The sequence below is a fragment of the Callithrix jacchus genome, chromosome 22 (assembly GCF_049354715.1).
Source record: "Callithrix jacchus isolate 240 chromosome 22, calJac240_pri, whole genome shotgun sequence".
Taxonomy (NCBI): domain Eukaryota; kingdom Metazoa; phylum Chordata; class Mammalia; order Primates; family Cebidae; genus Callithrix; species Callithrix jacchus.
In genome coordinates, this window is record NC_133523.1 from 42,119,749 (window position 1) to 42,137,799 (window position 18,051).

Below are 18,051 nucleotides of genomic sequence, written 5' to 3' on the forward strand. Positions count from 1 at the left end.
CCCCAGTCTCAGGCCATCAGCATCACCAGAGAACTCACTGGAATGGAAAAAGATTTCCTCATCATGATTGGCTGTTTCAATAAATCCGAAATTATCCTTCAGAGATGCTACATAACCCAGGAGCCTCTTCGAGTTAGAATTATGACCTAAAAGTCACACACAGGTTGCAACCTACTGTCCAGGCCTCTGTTTGTCATTAATACTAAATTCAAGCTTATCTCCCGTTTGAGGAGAAGCAGATCCTTCCACATCCTTGGCTTGAAAAGCAATAGTCAGTTTCATCCCAGAGTCATCATAAGCAATAATGCCAAACTCGGCCTCCTTCTCTTTGCCTTTCTTTAGGCTTGTGGTTGTAGGGTTGGGAAAACTGACTTCTTTTTCTACCATGCCCAAACGGTGATCTGAATGGGAATAACATGAAACTGTGCCCTTGGCAAGGTTTTTAATCCTAATCGCACAATTTGTTTGAGCAGAGAGCTTAAAAGAAACCACAGTAAACTCCACTTAATCTGCAACATGGAGCTGGTTGCCATCCAGAACTTCACTGAAGTAGAACATATGAACACAATCCACACACTTGAACCATCTCACATGGCAGCAGTCACACCCATTTCTCAGGCTTCCTTAGTGACTGAAACGTATTTGACAGACTTCTATATGTCTTGCTTGTTCTAATCTGTCAGGTCGGTCTGCTGAAATATTAAACCTAACACACTTCTTCTGCAATGGAGTTTCAATAATAATTTATATTAAGGAAAAAAATCCTACAATTATTGAGCAATCAGAACGTGACTACTAGACAGTGTGGCGATTCCTCAAGGACTTAGAAACAGAAATTCCATTTGACCCAGCAATTCCTTTACTGGGTATATATCCAAGGGACTATAAATCGTTCTACTATAAGGACACATGCACACGAATGTTCATTGCAGCACTGTGTACAATAGCAAAGACCTAGAACCAACCCAAATGCCCATCGACGACAGACTGGACTGGGAAAATGTGGCACATATACACCATGGAATATTATGCAGCAATCAAAAATGATGGGTTCGTGTCCTTTGTAGGGACATGGATGAATCTGGAGAACATCATTCTCAGCAAACTGACACAAGAACAGAAAATGAAATACCGCATATTCTCACTCATAGGTGGGTGAGGAAAAATGAGAACACATGGACACAGGGAAGGGAGCACTACACACTGGGGTCTATTGGGGGGACTAGGGGAGGGACAGTGTGGGGGGAGCCAGGGAGGGATAGCCTGGGGAGAAATGCCGAATGTGGGTGAAGGGGAGGAAGGCAGCAAAACACACTGCCATGTGTGTACCTATGCAACTATCTTGCATGTTCTGCACATGTACCCCAAAACCTAAAATGCAATTAAAAAAAAGAAATAATGTGATCACATTTTTAATATCACAACTCACATTTCTTTTTCTCCACTGGTTCTGTTAATTTCTAAGAGATTTTGGTTAAAATCTTCCCCGTCCGTGGCTGATTTTTTTATTTCTTCTATAATTGGCTGTTCTCACTTAGACATTTTGATGCGATGTGCATTTATGTCCACAAAAGCTTTTATTGCTACTGAAATGGCCTTGTTCATATCCAGTTATTGTTGTCTTAACATTTGCTTTATGTGATTGGATGTGCACTAAATTTCTGTTCATTAGATTTTATAGAGTTTCATCTTCTTTATATTATATTGAACCATTCTGTGTCTTTTTTTTAAATGTGAATAAAGACACATACTTGCCTTGTCGTCTGCTTTTTCAGATAGACATGTGGACTCTCCAAATTCCTTTTGATAAACATTTTCAGAGCATATCTCTTACATCCTATTACTTTTGACCTACATGTTTTCTTTTTTTTATTGCATTTTAGGATTGGGGGTACATGTGAAGAACAAGCAAGATTGTTGCATAGGTACACACATGGCAGTGTGATTTGCTGCCTTCCTCCCCATCACCTGTATCTGGCATTTCTCGCCACACTATCTCTCCCCAACTCCCTACCCCCCGCTGTCCCTCCCCTATATCCCCCCAACAGACCCCTGTGTGTGATGCTCCCCTCCCTGTGTCCATGTGTTCTCACTGTCAACACACGCCTATGAGTGAGAACATGCGGTGTTTGATTTTCTGTTCTTGTGTCAGTTTGCTGAGAATGATGGTTTCCAGGTTCATCCATGTCCCTACAAAGGACACGGACTCATCGTTTTTGATGCGTTTTCTGTACTTACAGTAGGAGTCTGTAATGCAGTGCATACCTGTGATAAGATCTCTTTCAGTCCATTATTTGCTGCCATCGCTTAGCGCATTTAGTCTATTTTCTTTATAAATGTTTTTCTCAGCTTTATTGAGGTGTTAATGATAAATGGAACATTATATTTTAAGTGGAAAACATATGACTTGATAAACTGATATATCACAAAATTATTACCATGATCATTCTAATTAACAGATGCATCATCTCACATAGTTACCTGTGGGGTAGGGGGGATGCAAGAGCACTTAAGACCTCCTTTGTTAGCAAATTTAAAATATACAGCACAGTGTTATTAACTAAGGTGACTATATACTGCCTGAGATATCCAGAACTAATTCATCTTATAACTGAAGATTTGCATGCTTTGACTAACATCTCCATATTTTTCCCATACCTCAGCTCTGGGCAATCACCTTTCTACTCTGTTGCTCTGAGGTAGACATTTCTAGATTCCACAAATAAGTGAGATCAGAGATTATTTGCTTTCCCTGCCTGACTGTTTTGACTTAATATAATGTACCCCGCCTTCATCTGTGTTGTCACAAATGGCAGAATTTTTTTGTGTCCTGAGAATATATAACATATATATGTGTGTGTTTAATGTATACATTATATTGTGTGTTCATATTATATGGTGTGTGTAACAGAATACACACGTAAAATATAGAAGATGTATCATATATGTATATTATAGATGTATACAATTATATATTATATAATTATACATATATTACACACATATGTGACATTATATATTCTTTGTGTGTATACTGTATATATTAAACAAATATGTAGACAGTTCTTACTGAAATGTATCAAAAGTGAGTGGCCAAAGGGCTTGTAGACGAACTGTCACGACACCTATTAAACATAAATTGCATTTCAAAACCAATTGTATGGTAAACAATTGTCAATTATATCAAGTATCAAAATGGCAAACAATTCAAACTAATAAAACCTAAATTACAAACTTGCTAAAAGACATAAAATGAGTAGATGGAAGAATAAGGGTCTCATATTTTAGGTGTTCAATACGTGCTTTGGATTTTTCTTCCTCTCATTAGATGAAGAGCATAGCATTGCTGTGGTAGAGTTGGATGGCAGAGTAGAGAAGGTGTTCAAAGGAATGAAGATAACTACAGAGAGAAGACAACTTGGTAAATTCAGGACACTCTTACAGACTTTGTCAGTATAAAGAAAGAAATGTGCAGATATTGCTAGATTTGTAGTTAGAAAAGAAGGATGGGCCGGGCGCGGTGGCTCAAGCCTGTAATCCCAGCACTTTGGGAGGCCGAGGCGGGTGGATCACGAGGTCAAGAGATCGAGACCATCCTGGTCAATATGGTGAAACCCCGTCTCTACTAAAAATCCAAAAAATTAGCTCTGCACGGTGGCGTGTGCCTGTAATCCCAGCTACTTGGGAGGCTGAGGCAGGAGAATTGCCTGAACCCAGGAGGCGGAGGTTGCGGTGAGCCGAGATTGCGCCATTGCACTCCAGCCTGGGTAACAAGCGAGAAAACTCTGTCTCAAGAAAAAAAAAAAAAAAAGAAAAGAAGGATGGTTTTACCTGATGGAAACATCTAGATGAGTGGAAGAATAAGTCGCTGAGAGGATGATACAGTAAACAACTCTATACTCCAATAAGCATAGAAGCAGTGATCACCTTATTAATTTCAATGTCAACTTCAGTGAATGTCATGTCATTCCCATTCTAACTGCATATTTTGAACCCACTGATTCTGTCTCCACAACAAGCATCCAAGAATGCTCAGACCAAAATGTGGATTTTACACATTGTATTTAGTAAGATATATATAATTTTATCAGATGGAGTGAGTGCCACCTGAGTCCAAATATTTTGTACTATGTGATTGTCATATGCTTGTGGGATATTAGAAGCATCCCTGGCCTCTACCCACTGCATATTAGTTTCTCTTCGGCAGATTGACAAAGCTGCACATCTGTAAACACTGCCAGTGGATCCCTGTAGAGGACTGGGGAGAGGCAGAAAGGCTTTACTTGGAAAACTGTGTTTTGGATGAGTGTTTAAAATGATCATTGTCAGATGCCCTCTCTCACCACTCTCATTCAATGTGGTATTGGAAGTTCTAGCCAGAGCAATTAGGCAAGAAAAAGAAATAAAAGGGCATTCAATTAGGAAAAGGAGAAGTCAAATTGTCCCTATTTACAGATGACATGATCGTATATTTAGAAGACTCCATCGTCTCAGCCCAAAACCTCCTTAAGTTGATAAGCAGCTTCAGCAAAGTCTCAGGATACAAAACCAATGTGCAGAAATCACAAGCATTCCTATACACCAATAGACAAACAGAGAGCCAAATCATGAGTGAACTCCCATCTACAATTGCTACAAAAAGAATAAAATACCTAGGAATACAACTAACAAAGGAGGTGAAAGATCTCTTCAAGGAGAACTACAAACCACTGATCAAGGAAATAAGAGAGGACACAAACAGATGGAAAAACATGCCATGCTCATGGTTAAAAGGAATCAATATTGTGAAAATGGCCATACTGCCCACAGTAATTTATACATTCAAAACTATCCCCATCAAGCTACCAGTGACCTTCTTCACAAAACTGGGAAAAATCACTTTAAACTTCATATGGAACCAAAAGAGAGCCCGCATAGCCAAGACAATCCTAAGCAAAAAGAACAAAGCTGGAGGCATCACACTACCTGACTTCAAACTATACTACAAGGCTACAGTAATCAAAACAGCATGGTACTGGTACCAAAACAGAAATATAGACTAATGGAACAGAGAGAGGCCTTGGAAGCAACACCACACATCTACAACCATCTGATCTTTGATAAACTGGACAAAAACAAGCAATGGGGAATGGATTCCATTTAATAAATGATGTTGGGAAAACTGGCTAGCCATATGCAGGAAGCTGAAACTGGACCCCTTCCCTACACCTTATACAAAAATTAATTCCAGATGGATCAAAAACTTAAACATAAAAACTAACACCATAAAAACCCTAGAAGAAAACTTAGGCAAAACCATTCAGGACATAGGCACAGACAAGGACTTCATGACTAAAACACCAAAAGCAATGGCAACAAAAGCCAAAGTAGACAAACAGGACCTAATTAAACTTAAGAGGTTCTGCACAGCAAAAGAAACAATCATTAGAGCGAACCAGCAACCAACAGAATGGGAAAAATTTTCACAATCTACCCATCTGACAAAGGGCTAACATCCAGCATCTACAAAGAACTAAAGCAGATTTACAGGAAACAAACAAACAAACCCATTCAAAAGTGGGTGAAGGATATGAACAGACACTTTACAAAAGAAGACAAATATGCAGCCAACGACCATATGAAAAAGTGCTCATCATCACTGGTCATTAGAGAAATGCAAATCAAAACCACATTGAGATACCATCTCATGCCAGTTAGAATGGCGATCATTAAAAAACCTGGAGACAACAGATGCTGGAGAGGATGTGGAGAAAAAGGAACACTTTTATACTGCTGGTGGGAGTGTAAATTAGTTCAACCATTGTGGAATACAGTGTGGCGATTCCTCAAGGCCTTAGAAATAGAAATTCCACTTGACCCAGCAATCCCATTACTGAGTATATACCCAAAGAATTATAAATCATTCTATCATAAAGACACATACACATGTATGTTCACTGTGGCACTGTTTATAATAGCAAAGACTTGGAACCAACCCAAATGCCCATAGATGATAGACTGGACCAAAAAAAATGTGCATGTCTACACTGTAAAATACTATGCAGCCATAAAAAATGATGAGTTCATGTTCTTTGTAGAGACACAATCTCTACAAGGAGAACTACAAACCACTGATGGATGAACCTAGAAACCATCATTCTCGGCAAACTGACACAAAAACAGAAAACCAAACACCACATGCTTTCACTCATAGGCAGATGATGAACAATGAGAACATGGGCACAGGGAAGGGAACAACACTCACAGGGCTAGGTGGGCGAGGGGAGGGAAGACAGCGGGGGAGGCGGGGAGGAGGGAGAGGGATAACACCAGGAGAAATGCCTGACATAGGTAATGGTGGGGTTGGGAGATGGAGACAGCAAAACACCATGGCATGTATGTACCTATGCAACAATCCTGCAGGATGCAGGACGTGCACATGTACCCCGGAGCCCAAATGCAATTTAAAAAAATGATCCTTGTCTTGGAAGGACTGTGTATCCCACCAAAACTATGAAAAAGTTTATATTTGCATGCTACTCTTTATGTGTTAGTCATCGTGTTCTTTAAAGAGGTTAGAATTTTCAAATCTATTTTTTATATAAAATGCAGTCTGATACTCTGAAGAAAAAAATGCCTCAAAATTCTAATTTATCTTGCATATATGCCAGCGCGTCCTTCTGGGTAATACACTTAGTGCTGGGTGTTAGCCTTTCAATTCCACCTTCTTCATAACTTCTTCAAGGTTCTCAAGAATCTCCAGAGAGTCAGTTTCTGGATGTGCCATATCTGAGACTGAAATACAGAGGAGTTGGACATTTTCACACCCTCTCTTCATACTGACCTCTTCATGATTACATTCTTCCACAGACTGCACTATTTATCATGTTAAGATACATTATTTTTAGTCTTCAATGAGGAGTGGCTTACCTAAATAGAACATCTAAACATAATGAAAATATTTCTACGTGATGAAATTTTGGCGTTTTTCCTCATAGCTCAGATTCATGTTGGTGTTGTGGGGAACTCACTGCCCTTTGTTTTATATGTACATATTTTTCTCTCATTCTCACTTGAGGAAGCCCATCCATCTGATTTTTATGCACCTCGCATTGGTCAATGTTATCACCATCTTCTTCACATTGATTCCGGATGTCACAGCATCCTTTGGAGTGAGACATTTTTTGGACGATGTTGGCTGTAAAGCAGTTTTGTATCTATACAGTTTCCCGGGCTCTTTCCATCTGCACCACCACTCTCCTGAGTACATTTCAAGCCATCACCATCAGTCCCAGTCATTCTAAATGGGCCCGGCGTAAACCTAAACTCTCTACCTGCATTTTCCCTTCTTTTCTTTTCTTCTGGGTCATCAATATGCTGATCTACATCCAAGTTGTTGAAACTCTAGAAGGCAGACGTAATTTCACTCGTGTTGGTCGTGGGTATTCTCAAGTCTACTGTCACGCCAGGCATTTTGGACACTTCTATCCAGCGTTATATACAAGTGTCATACTGACTCAAGATCTCCTGTTTGTATTTCTTATGGTCTGGACCAGCAACTACATGGTGAGCCTCCTCCACAGATACCACAGGAGAGCCCAGCATCTGCACAGCCCCAGCCTCTCTTCCCAGCCATCTCCTGAACACAGAGCCACCCGCACCATCCTTCTGCTGGTCGGTTGCTTTGCATTCTTTTATTGCTTAAATGCTTAATTCTTTTATTGCCTTCATGGCCTTCTATTCATATTATATGACAGAAAAACCTGAGACTGGAGATGATTACTGAAGTTATTTCCTCATGCTACCCAACTATCTGCCCTTTTGTGCTCATGAAAAACAATAAAATAATTTCTCAATATATTTCTTTACTTCTAAGATGGAAATTTGCATTTCTCAAAGAGCATTCAATCACGTTCTGATGTCCTATACTTCTGCAACAGAGGAGTCTCAATAATGAATTACACTAAGAAAAAATCATCCTGCAGTTATTGGGCAATAGGAATGTGACTACTTTGAATTGACACATTTTATAACTTTTAAAAAGAGATTATAAAGTACTATAAACAATCATACATAAGTATCATGTAAACAATTTTCATTGATTTCATGTTCAGGTTTTTATCTGGGGAGCTAAATGAACATATTATATATAATTAAAAGTAGTTTTTTTGCTTGGTTTTGCTCCTTTTTAATACAGGTATTGAAATACTTAAAATTGCATCTAGACTTTGCACTATATTTCGGTTAAGCAACTCTTTAAATTCATTCAACAAATATATTTGTCCACCTCACATACTCCAGGCAGTATTTTAGGGGTTAGATGTGTATTAGTGACCTAAACATACAAAACACGGTAACTGGAGAGAGTATAATGTTTGCGGGATAGAAAAATACATGCACAGATGATAAGAGCTATAAAGAATAACACAGACTGAGAGTTTCAAAGTACTTGGAGATTAACTCCTTTACGTAGAATAGAATTCAATGGTACGCTTCTTATGTCTGCGTAAGTCCACCCATAATGATACCCATATCCTATCAGGGTTATGCTGACCCATTTTATTTCTGGCCTAAGTATGTCCTCCAGTCCAGCGGAGCTTCATCTCTTTGATCAATACAACTGGAAATTTTTCTTTTAAAAATATTTCAGATCCAATTTAGGATTCATCATTAAGCATGCTCTCCCTCAGATCTACCAACTGAGTTTGATTTTTTACTACCTTTGAAGTACAACAAAAAATGTTAAACATATGGGATATAAACGACTCCCGAATTTTTTCAGTAGACACCACGGGGAAGTGTCCCAGGGACGTCCAGCAGCTGTTGATGCTCTGTTTCTTGATCTGGGTGTGGGCTGTGATCAAGAAACAGAACATCAACAGCTGCCAGAAGTCCCCGGGACCCCTCCCAGTCTCTCCTTCCTAAGGGTGTCTACTCACTGCAAGATTAATACTATCTGGTGTAATCATTTCTAGCATGAATTCTTCCTCAACAATTTTACAGAATCTAGGTTGAGCTCTATTTGAGACATCTCAAGTATGATCACCTCATGATTCGCATCCTACACCGTGTCCATGGGGCGCATCTGCAGACCTCCCTCTCCAGGGCTCGTTTTGATTTCCTTTAAATTAGATCTGGTCTGCTCATGAGAAAGAAGATCCAGGGTCGGTAGGAATCTGAATTTAAAATACCTATCCCCCAACAGATGCTGGACAGGATGTGGAGAAATAGGAACACTTTTATGCTGTTGGTGGGAGTGCAAATTAGTGCAACCATTATGGAAGACAGTGTGGCGATTCCTCAAGGGCCTAGAAATAGAAATTCCATTCGACCCAGCAATCTCATTACTGGGTATATACTCAAAGAATTATAAATGGTTCTATTATAAAGACACATGCACATGTATTTCACTGTGGCACTGTTCACAACAGCAAAGACCTGGAACCAACCCAAATGTCCATCATCGACAGACTGGATAAAGAAGATGTGGCAGAGGATCCCAAGATGGCCAAATGAGAGGCAGCTCCAGAAAGCACCTCCCAGCGAGACGCAGAAACCAAGTAGTCTCCACAACGCCAAACGAGGTACCAGATTGATTTTGTGGGTCTGGTTGGAAAGTGGGTATAAATCAAATAGGGCAAGTAGAGGCAAGGTGGGGGGGGTGCGCGCACCCGACTGGAGGACCGGGGGATCTCCCCCTCTGGGACTTCGGTTGGGACACAGTGCTCCACCCAAGCCCTCTACAACCCACAGAACAGGAGATCTTCGCCAGGCTGAAAAGCCTCAGCGAGCTGCCTGAACAGGGCAGAACAGCAACTTCCACGGCTCCCGGGCACTGTCAGCATAGATCTAGGCGGAAGCCAGAAAGCCGACTAGACGGATATACCCTCCCCTCAAAGGAAAGAAGAACTGAAAACAGGAAAGCAGCCCATACGGCAGGACGGCAGGACGGATCTCCCCCGCTCCCCTCAACAAAGCCCAGCAGACTGAAAAAAAACTCTCGGCCGGGCGCGGTGGCTCAAGCCTGTAATCCCAGCACTTTGGGAGGCCGAGGCGGGTGGATCACGAGGTCAACAGATCGAGACCATCCTGGTCAACATGGTGAAACCCCGTCTCTACTAAAAAAATTACAAAAAATTAGCTGGGCACGGTGGTGCGTGCCTGTAATCCCAGCTACTCAGGAGGCTGAGGCAGGAGAATTGCCTGAACCCAGGGTGCGGAGGTTGCGGTGAGCCGAGATCGCGCCATTGCACTCCAGCCTGGGTAACAAGAGCGAAACTCCGTCTCAAAAAAAAAAAAAAAAAAAAAAAAAAAAAAAACTCTCATGCCGGAGTTTCTCACCTAGAGGACAACGGGAAAGATCCAGTTCCAGTTCGGCGGAGGGAGAGGCAGCCGCCATTGCAGAAGCCGGCCTAACTTTGCTGAGTAAATAAACCTGTGGCAGCCCAGCAACGCCTCTGCAGGCAGACAAAGGAAAGGCCGCCTCCCCAAGCCCCTACCTGAGATCAAAACTATATAAATCCAAGGAGTTGGGAAAAAACCAGCACAAGAAGAATGAAACCATCAAAAACCAGAATGCCTCTCCTCCACCACGAGATCACAACTCCTCACCAGCAAGGAAGCAAAGCTGGATGGAGAATGAATCTGACGAACTGACAGAAGCGGGCTTCAGAAGATGGATAATAACAAACTTCTCTGAGTTAAAGGAACATGTTCTAACCCAATGCAAAGAAACTAAAAACCTAGAAAAAAGGTTAGACAAAATGCTAACTAGAATAACCGGCTTAGAGAAGAACATAAACGACTTGATGGAGCTGAAAAACACAGCACAAGAACTTCGTGAAGCAAACACAAATTTCAATAGCTGAAGAGATCAAGCAGAAGAAAGGATATCAGAGATTGAAGATCAACTCAATGAAACAAAACGAGAAGGCAAGAAAAGAGAACAAAGAGTGAAAAGAAATTAACAAAGCCTTCAAGAAATATGGGATTATGTGAAAACACCGAATCTACGCTTGATCAGTATACCAGAAGATGACAGGGAGAATGAATTGAAGTTGGAAAACACTCTTCAGGATATTATCCAGGAGAACTTCCCCAACCTTGCAAGGCAGGCCAACATTCAAGTCCAGGAAATGTGGAGAACACCACAATGATACTCCTCTAGAAGAGCAACCCCCAGGCACATAATCGTTAGATTCACCAGGGTTGAAACGAAGGAAAAAGTACTAAGGGCAGCCAGTGAGAAAGGTCAGGTCACTCACAAAGGGAAGCACATCAGACCCACGGCAGATCTCTCAGCAGAAACCGTACAAGCCAGAAGAGAGTTGGTGCCAATATTCAACATCCTTAAAGAAAAGAACTTTCAACCCAGAATTTCACATCCAGCCAAACTATGCTTCATAAGTGAAAGAGAAATAAAATCCTCAATGGACAAGCAATTGCTGAGAGATTTTGTCACTACCAGATCTGCCCTACAAGAGCTCCTGAGGGAAGCACTAAACACAGAAAGGAAAACCCAGGAACAGCCACTGCAAGAAAAAAAACAAATGGTAAAGACCAGTGACACAATGAAGATATTGTGCCAACCAAAGGGAAAAACAACCAAACAGTAATAAGATGGCAGGATCAAATTCATACATAACAATATTGACATTAAATGTAAATGGAATGGATGAATCTGGAGAACATCATTCTCAGCAAACTGATGCAAGAACAGAAAATGAAATACCGCATATTCTCACTCATAGGCGGATCATGAAAAATGAGAACACATGGACACAGGGAAGGGAGTACTAAACACAGGGGTCTATTGGGGGCAATAGGGGAGGGACAGAGGCGGGGGAGCTGGGGAGGGATAGCCTGGGGAGAAATGCCAAATGTGGGTGAAGGGGAGGAAGGCAGCAAAACACACTGCCATGTGTGTACCTATGCAACTATCTTACATGTTCTGCACATGTACCCCAAAACCTAAAATGCAATAAAAATAAATAATAAAAAGATCAGATATTAAATAAATAAATAAATAAATAAATGTAAATGGACTAAATGCCACAGTCAAAAGACACAGACTGGCAAATTGGATAAAATCCAGGAACCGTCACTGTGCTGTATTCAGGAGACCCATCTCACGTGCAGAGACGCACATAGACTCAAAATAAAGGGATGGAAGAACATTTACCAAGAAAATGGAGAGCAAAAAAAAAGCAGGGATGGCAATCCTAGTATCTGATAAAATGGACTTTAAACCAACAACGATCAAAAGAGACAAAGAAGGACATTACTTAATGGTAAAAGGATCAATACAACAAGAAGAACTCACTATCCTAAATATATATGCACCCAATACAGGAGCACCCAGATACATAAAGCAAGTCCTTAATGACTTACAAAGAGACTTAGACTCCCACACAATAATAGTGGGAGACTTTAACACTCCACTGTCAATATTGGACAGATCAACCAGACAGAAAATTAACAAGGAAATCCAGAAGTTGAACGTAGATCTGGACCAAGCGAATTTAATAGACATTTACAGGACTCTTAACCCAAATCCACAGAATACACATTCTTCTCAGCACCACAACACACCTACTCTAAAATCGACCATATAATTGGAAGTAAATCACTCCTCAGCAAATGCAAAAGAACGGAAATCATAACAGTCTCTCAGACCACAGTGCAATCAAATTAGAACTCAGGATTAAGAAACAAACTCAAAACCGCACAACTTCATGGAAAATGAACAACTGGCTCCTGAATGTCGACCAGATAAACAATGAAATGAAGGCAGAAATAAAGATGTTCTTTGAAGCCAATGAGAATGAAGACACAACATACCAGAATCTCTGGGGCACATTTAAAGCAGTGTCCAGAGGGAAATTTATAGCAATAAATGCCCACATGAGGAGCAATGAAAGGTCTAAAATCGACAGTCTATCATCAAAATTGAAAGAGCTAGAGGAGCAAAATCAAAAAAAACTCAAAAGCTAGCAGAAGACAAGAAATAACTAAGATCAGAGCAGAACTGAAGGAGATAGAGACACACAAAACCCTTTAAAAATTTCACATATCCAGGAGCTAGTTTTTTGAAAAGATCAACAAGATAGATAGACCGCTAGCCAGACTAATAAAAAAGAAAAGAGAGAAGAATCAAATAGATGCAATAAAAAATGATAAAGGGGACATCACCACCCATTCCACAGAAATACAAACTATAATCAAAGATGACTACAAACAACTCTATGCACACAAACCAGTAAATCTGGAAGAAATGGATAAATTCCTGGACACTTGCACTCTCCCAAGACTAAACCAGGAAGAAGTTGAAACCCTGAATAAACCAATAACAAGGGCTGAAGTGGAGGCAGCAATTAATAGCCTACCAACCAAAAAAAGTCCAGGTCCAAATGGTTTTACAGCCGAATTCTACCAGACGTACAAAGAGGAGCTGGTACCACTCCTTCTGAAACTACTCCAAACAATCCAAAAAGAGGGAAGACTCCCCAGCTTATTTTATGAAACCAACATCATCCTAATACCAAAACTGGGCAGAGACACAACTAAAAAAGAAAAGAAAACTTCAGGCCAATATCCACGATGAACATCAACACAAAAATCTTTAATAAAATACTGGCAAACAGAATGCAACAGCAAATCAAAAAGCTTATTCATCATGATCAACTAGGCTTCATCCCAGGGATGCAAGGCCGGTTCAACATAAGCAAGTTTATAAAGGTAATCCATCACATAAACAGAACCAAAGACAAAAACCACATGATTATCTCAACAGATGCAGAGGAGGCCTTTGACAAAATTCAACAGCCCTTTATGCTGAAAACTCTGAATAAACTAGGTATTGATGGAACATATGACAAAATATTAAAAGCTATTTATGACAAACCCATAGTCAATATCATACTGAATGGGCAAAAACTGGAAGCATTCCCTTTGAAAACTGGCACAAGACAAGGATGCCCTCTCTCACCACTCCTATTCAATATAGTATTGGAAGTTCTAGCTGGAGCAATCAGGCAAGAAAAAGAAATAAAGGGTATTCAATTAGGAAAGGAGGAAGTTAAATTGTCTCTATTTGCAGATGACATGATTGTATATTTAGAAGACATACAATAGCACAAGGCTCACACATCTCATAGTAAAACCCTGTCTCTTTTTTATAAGCAGGACACAGTTGGAAACATTGGCTATATTACCAAATGTCATGTTAAGGATGTGGATAAAATGCCTGACTTTAAGAGTTCCCATACTTTTTTTAATTGCATTTTAGGTTTTGGGGTACATGCAAGATTGTTGCATAGGTACACACAAAGAGTTCCCATGCTTACAGTGAGTGATAAGAGCTGTCGCCTCCTGGCAGACCCAAGAAACTCACAACTGTAAATATGTAGAGTTTGCTTTGCTTTGGCTGCATAGCCTCATGAGGTTTTAAAATCTGAGATTTGTATATAATCAATATAGTGAGAAATTTTATTTGTTTATTTTTTTTAAAAGGAGTCTCACTCTGTCACCCAGGCTGGAGTGCAGTGGCACAATCTCGGCTCACTGCAACCTCCACCTCCCAGGTTCAATCAGATTCTCTTGCCTCAGCTGCCCTAGTAGCCAGGACTACAGGTGCGTGCGACCACACCTGGCTAATTTTTTGTATTTGTAGTAAAGACAGGGTTTCACCATGTTACAAGATGGTCTCAATCTCCTGACCTCATGATCCGCCCACCTCGGCCTCCCAAAGTGCTGGGATTACAGGCGTGAGCCACTGTCCCCAGTGAAACATTACATTTCTAAATAAAAACTATAACACGCCTGTTATTAGGTAGTAGCCCTGCGCACTGTTTCCATGTTCTTGTTATCTACCTGTAGACTAAACTAGATCCTGAATTCTCCTAATTTCCCCCCAAGATTTGGCTACAATTTTTCCAATTTGAAACGAAAGCCACTCTGTTCTTTTTTTTTTTTTTTTTTTTTTTTTTTTTGCGACAGTGCCTCGCTCTGTTGCCCATGCTGGAGTGCAGCCTCATAATCTCAGTTCACTACAACCTCTGCCTCCCAGGTTCAAGCAATTCTCCTACCTCAGCCTCCTGAGTAGCTGGGATTACAGATACCTGCCATCATGTCCAGCTAATTTTTGTATTTTTTAAAATATATATTTTAATGCATTTTAGGTTTTGGGGTACAGGTAAAGAACATGCAAGATGGTTGCATAGGTACATACATGGTAATGTGGTTTGCTGCCTTCCTCCGCATCACCTATATCTAGCAGAGATGGTGTTTCACCATGTTGGCCAGGCTGGTCTTGAACTCCTGACCTCAGGTGATCCACCCACCTCAGCCTCCCAAAGTGCTGGGATTAAAGGTGTGAGCCACTGTGCCCAGATACCACTCTGTTCTTAAACCCCTAGAAACCAAAACTAGATGAATTTTAAGGAGTAAGTCTTACAGCTGATGTATGGGCCATATAAATAGTTCACTAAACTGCCCAATATCATGCCTGGAGACATTCGATCTACAAACCAGGAGAAAAAGTTGATGTTTTTATGCTGTAGAACTTCTCCCAAGACATTGGAACAAGACTCCATATCATAATTAGCCTTTGCCCCACTTACTAGTACTTTTTCAACTCAGCAGGATAATGGGATAACTGAAATTTCACAGTCATTGCTTCTGCTTATAACTTAACAAAATATAACATAAGAAAACTTCTAGTATCCTGTGGTTAGATAAGAAAATGTCTGTGTCATTGGTAATACTACGTGCTATTCCTGGATAAACTCCTCTGATGAAAATTCCTGTGAGTTAAATTCCTCTGAGACCTATGTGCCCAAAAGAGAAAAGCTTTTGAGTTTCATAATTGCATAACTGCAAATTCAGTTTGCGTGACTAGAAACTGAAACTGATACTGAAATTAATTTGTATTTCCCTTTACTTTGTATTTCTCCTTTTAAGACTTTGTATCTGTTACTTGTTAAATTTTTATAGCAGTACAACTCCTAACAAAATAATGCTGGCCCACCACTTTGAAATGATGGGAAAAGACTACAGAACACACTAATGGACTCCATGTAGACTTAGCCTGAAAACCACACCCTTTGAACCCTCCTTGTTGCCCAAAAGTGGTGGGTTTTTGTTTTTTTGTTTTTTGAGATGAAGTCTTACTATATTGCCCAGGCTGGTCTCAAACTCCTGAGCTCAAGTGATGCTCCCAGTCTAGCCTCCCAAAGTGCTAGGATTACAGGCATGAGCTACCATACCCAGCCCCAAAAGTGGTTTTGACGTTGACTCTTGGTCACCAATTACTCCCCACAACATGGGATGAGATGAGCAACTGAGACAGGTCCATCCTGGTGTTGAGGGACATCAAAATCAAATTATAAGGCCGGGCATGGTGGCTCATGCCTATAAACCCAGCACTTAGGGAGGCCAAGGCGGGTGGATCACGAGGTCAAGAGATTGAGACCATCTTGGCCAACGTGGTGAAACTCCATCTCTACTGAAAATACAAAAATTAGCTGGGCATGGTGGCGCGTGCCTATAGTCCCAGCTACTCTGGAGGCTGAGGCAGGAGAATTGCTTGAACCCAGGTGGGGGAGGTTGCAGTGAGACAAGATTGTGCCACTGTACTCCAGCCTGGCAACAGAGCAAGACTCTGTCTTAAAAAAAAAAAAATCAAATTACAGAATGATTGATCGATGCTTTTTTCAGAGAAAGATCTTGATTACAAGGAAAAATGTGAAAGTTGCGAGAACAAAAATGGAGTCACTAATGTTAAGAAACCCCTGAAAATGAGCCAGAAAGGCAATGAAGAGAGTGGTCTCACACTTGAGTGCCTGATAATGAAAAAGATGACAATATCCCCAATGTTGCATAAAGCTAATTGCAACCTTAAACAAAAAAATACATCTGCAAGGACAGCTGCCCAGCAACTGCCTGTCCAACCTCAGACATATGTCACCCTCATTATTCATCTCTGTAGTCAAGGCTAATTACTTCAAAACACATTATTGATCTCTGTAGTCAAGGCTAATCGCTTCAAAACAATATGCAATCCTCTCCATTTTTGCCTTCCTTTATGTCCCTGTGAAACAGGTCAGGGTCAATAGGTTTGTTGTCTCAGGTGTTACCCAAGTTCGTTGTCTCGGGACCAAGAAAATTAAGGAGCATGGATGCAAAGGGTGAGGTGGCAATGAGCATTTACTAAGCAAAAGAAGAAAGCTCTCCACAGCAGAGAGGGGAACCATTTTACAGCTGAATGCAAAAACTTATCGGAAACTCCTCTCATCTCTATAGCTGTTTAAGTATCTGTAAAACTGTCTGTATATTCTCCCTATCTATGCAGCAGTAGAGTGTCTCTAGGTAAGTACAAAGCATAACTTCTCTTGTGTTTGGGCCTGTTTTCCCTAGACAAGTTCTTACGAAGCCCACAGTGTATATATCTGAAAAGGGGAGGGAACTTTTTTCCCGGGAATCCGTGAGTCACAGGAAGAACAAAAGGCTTCTGTGCTGGGCCTTGTCTGCTTATCTCCCTGCTTACGTGTGCACTACAGTCTGAGTGTTCCCCAGGCTACTCTGTTTTTATCTGTAGCTGTGATTTTTTCAGACAATCTGCTTCTCTGAGGACCATCCTTAGCTGTCTACCTAACTGATTTTTCCTTTTCTTCTCCCTCACCTGAATATACACATAGTTTACTATGGGGTGCATATTCCCAACTGCAATGCTTTATTCCCAAATAAACACTGTTGTTTTTTAAAGAAAGCTTTCATATGTTTGTTTAGGCTGACACTTCTAATATTGAAAGTATTACAGTTGCAATGTAAAATTATTACTATTAGCAACATGAACGTTAGTATAACGATTATTATAGATACTTTAAATAATTGAGTATGAGAGAGGTGGCTAAAGTTGTCAAAGTCACATCTTGGCAAAAGCAACTTGGAAAAAAAATTAGGCTCTAACAGGATGCAGAACTTCCCGGGGTTTTTTTTTCACGCTTCCTATTTTTTTAACAAGGGGAGGGACCTGTTTCTCTTTCTGACAGCTTTGTATGAACTTCTCCCTTT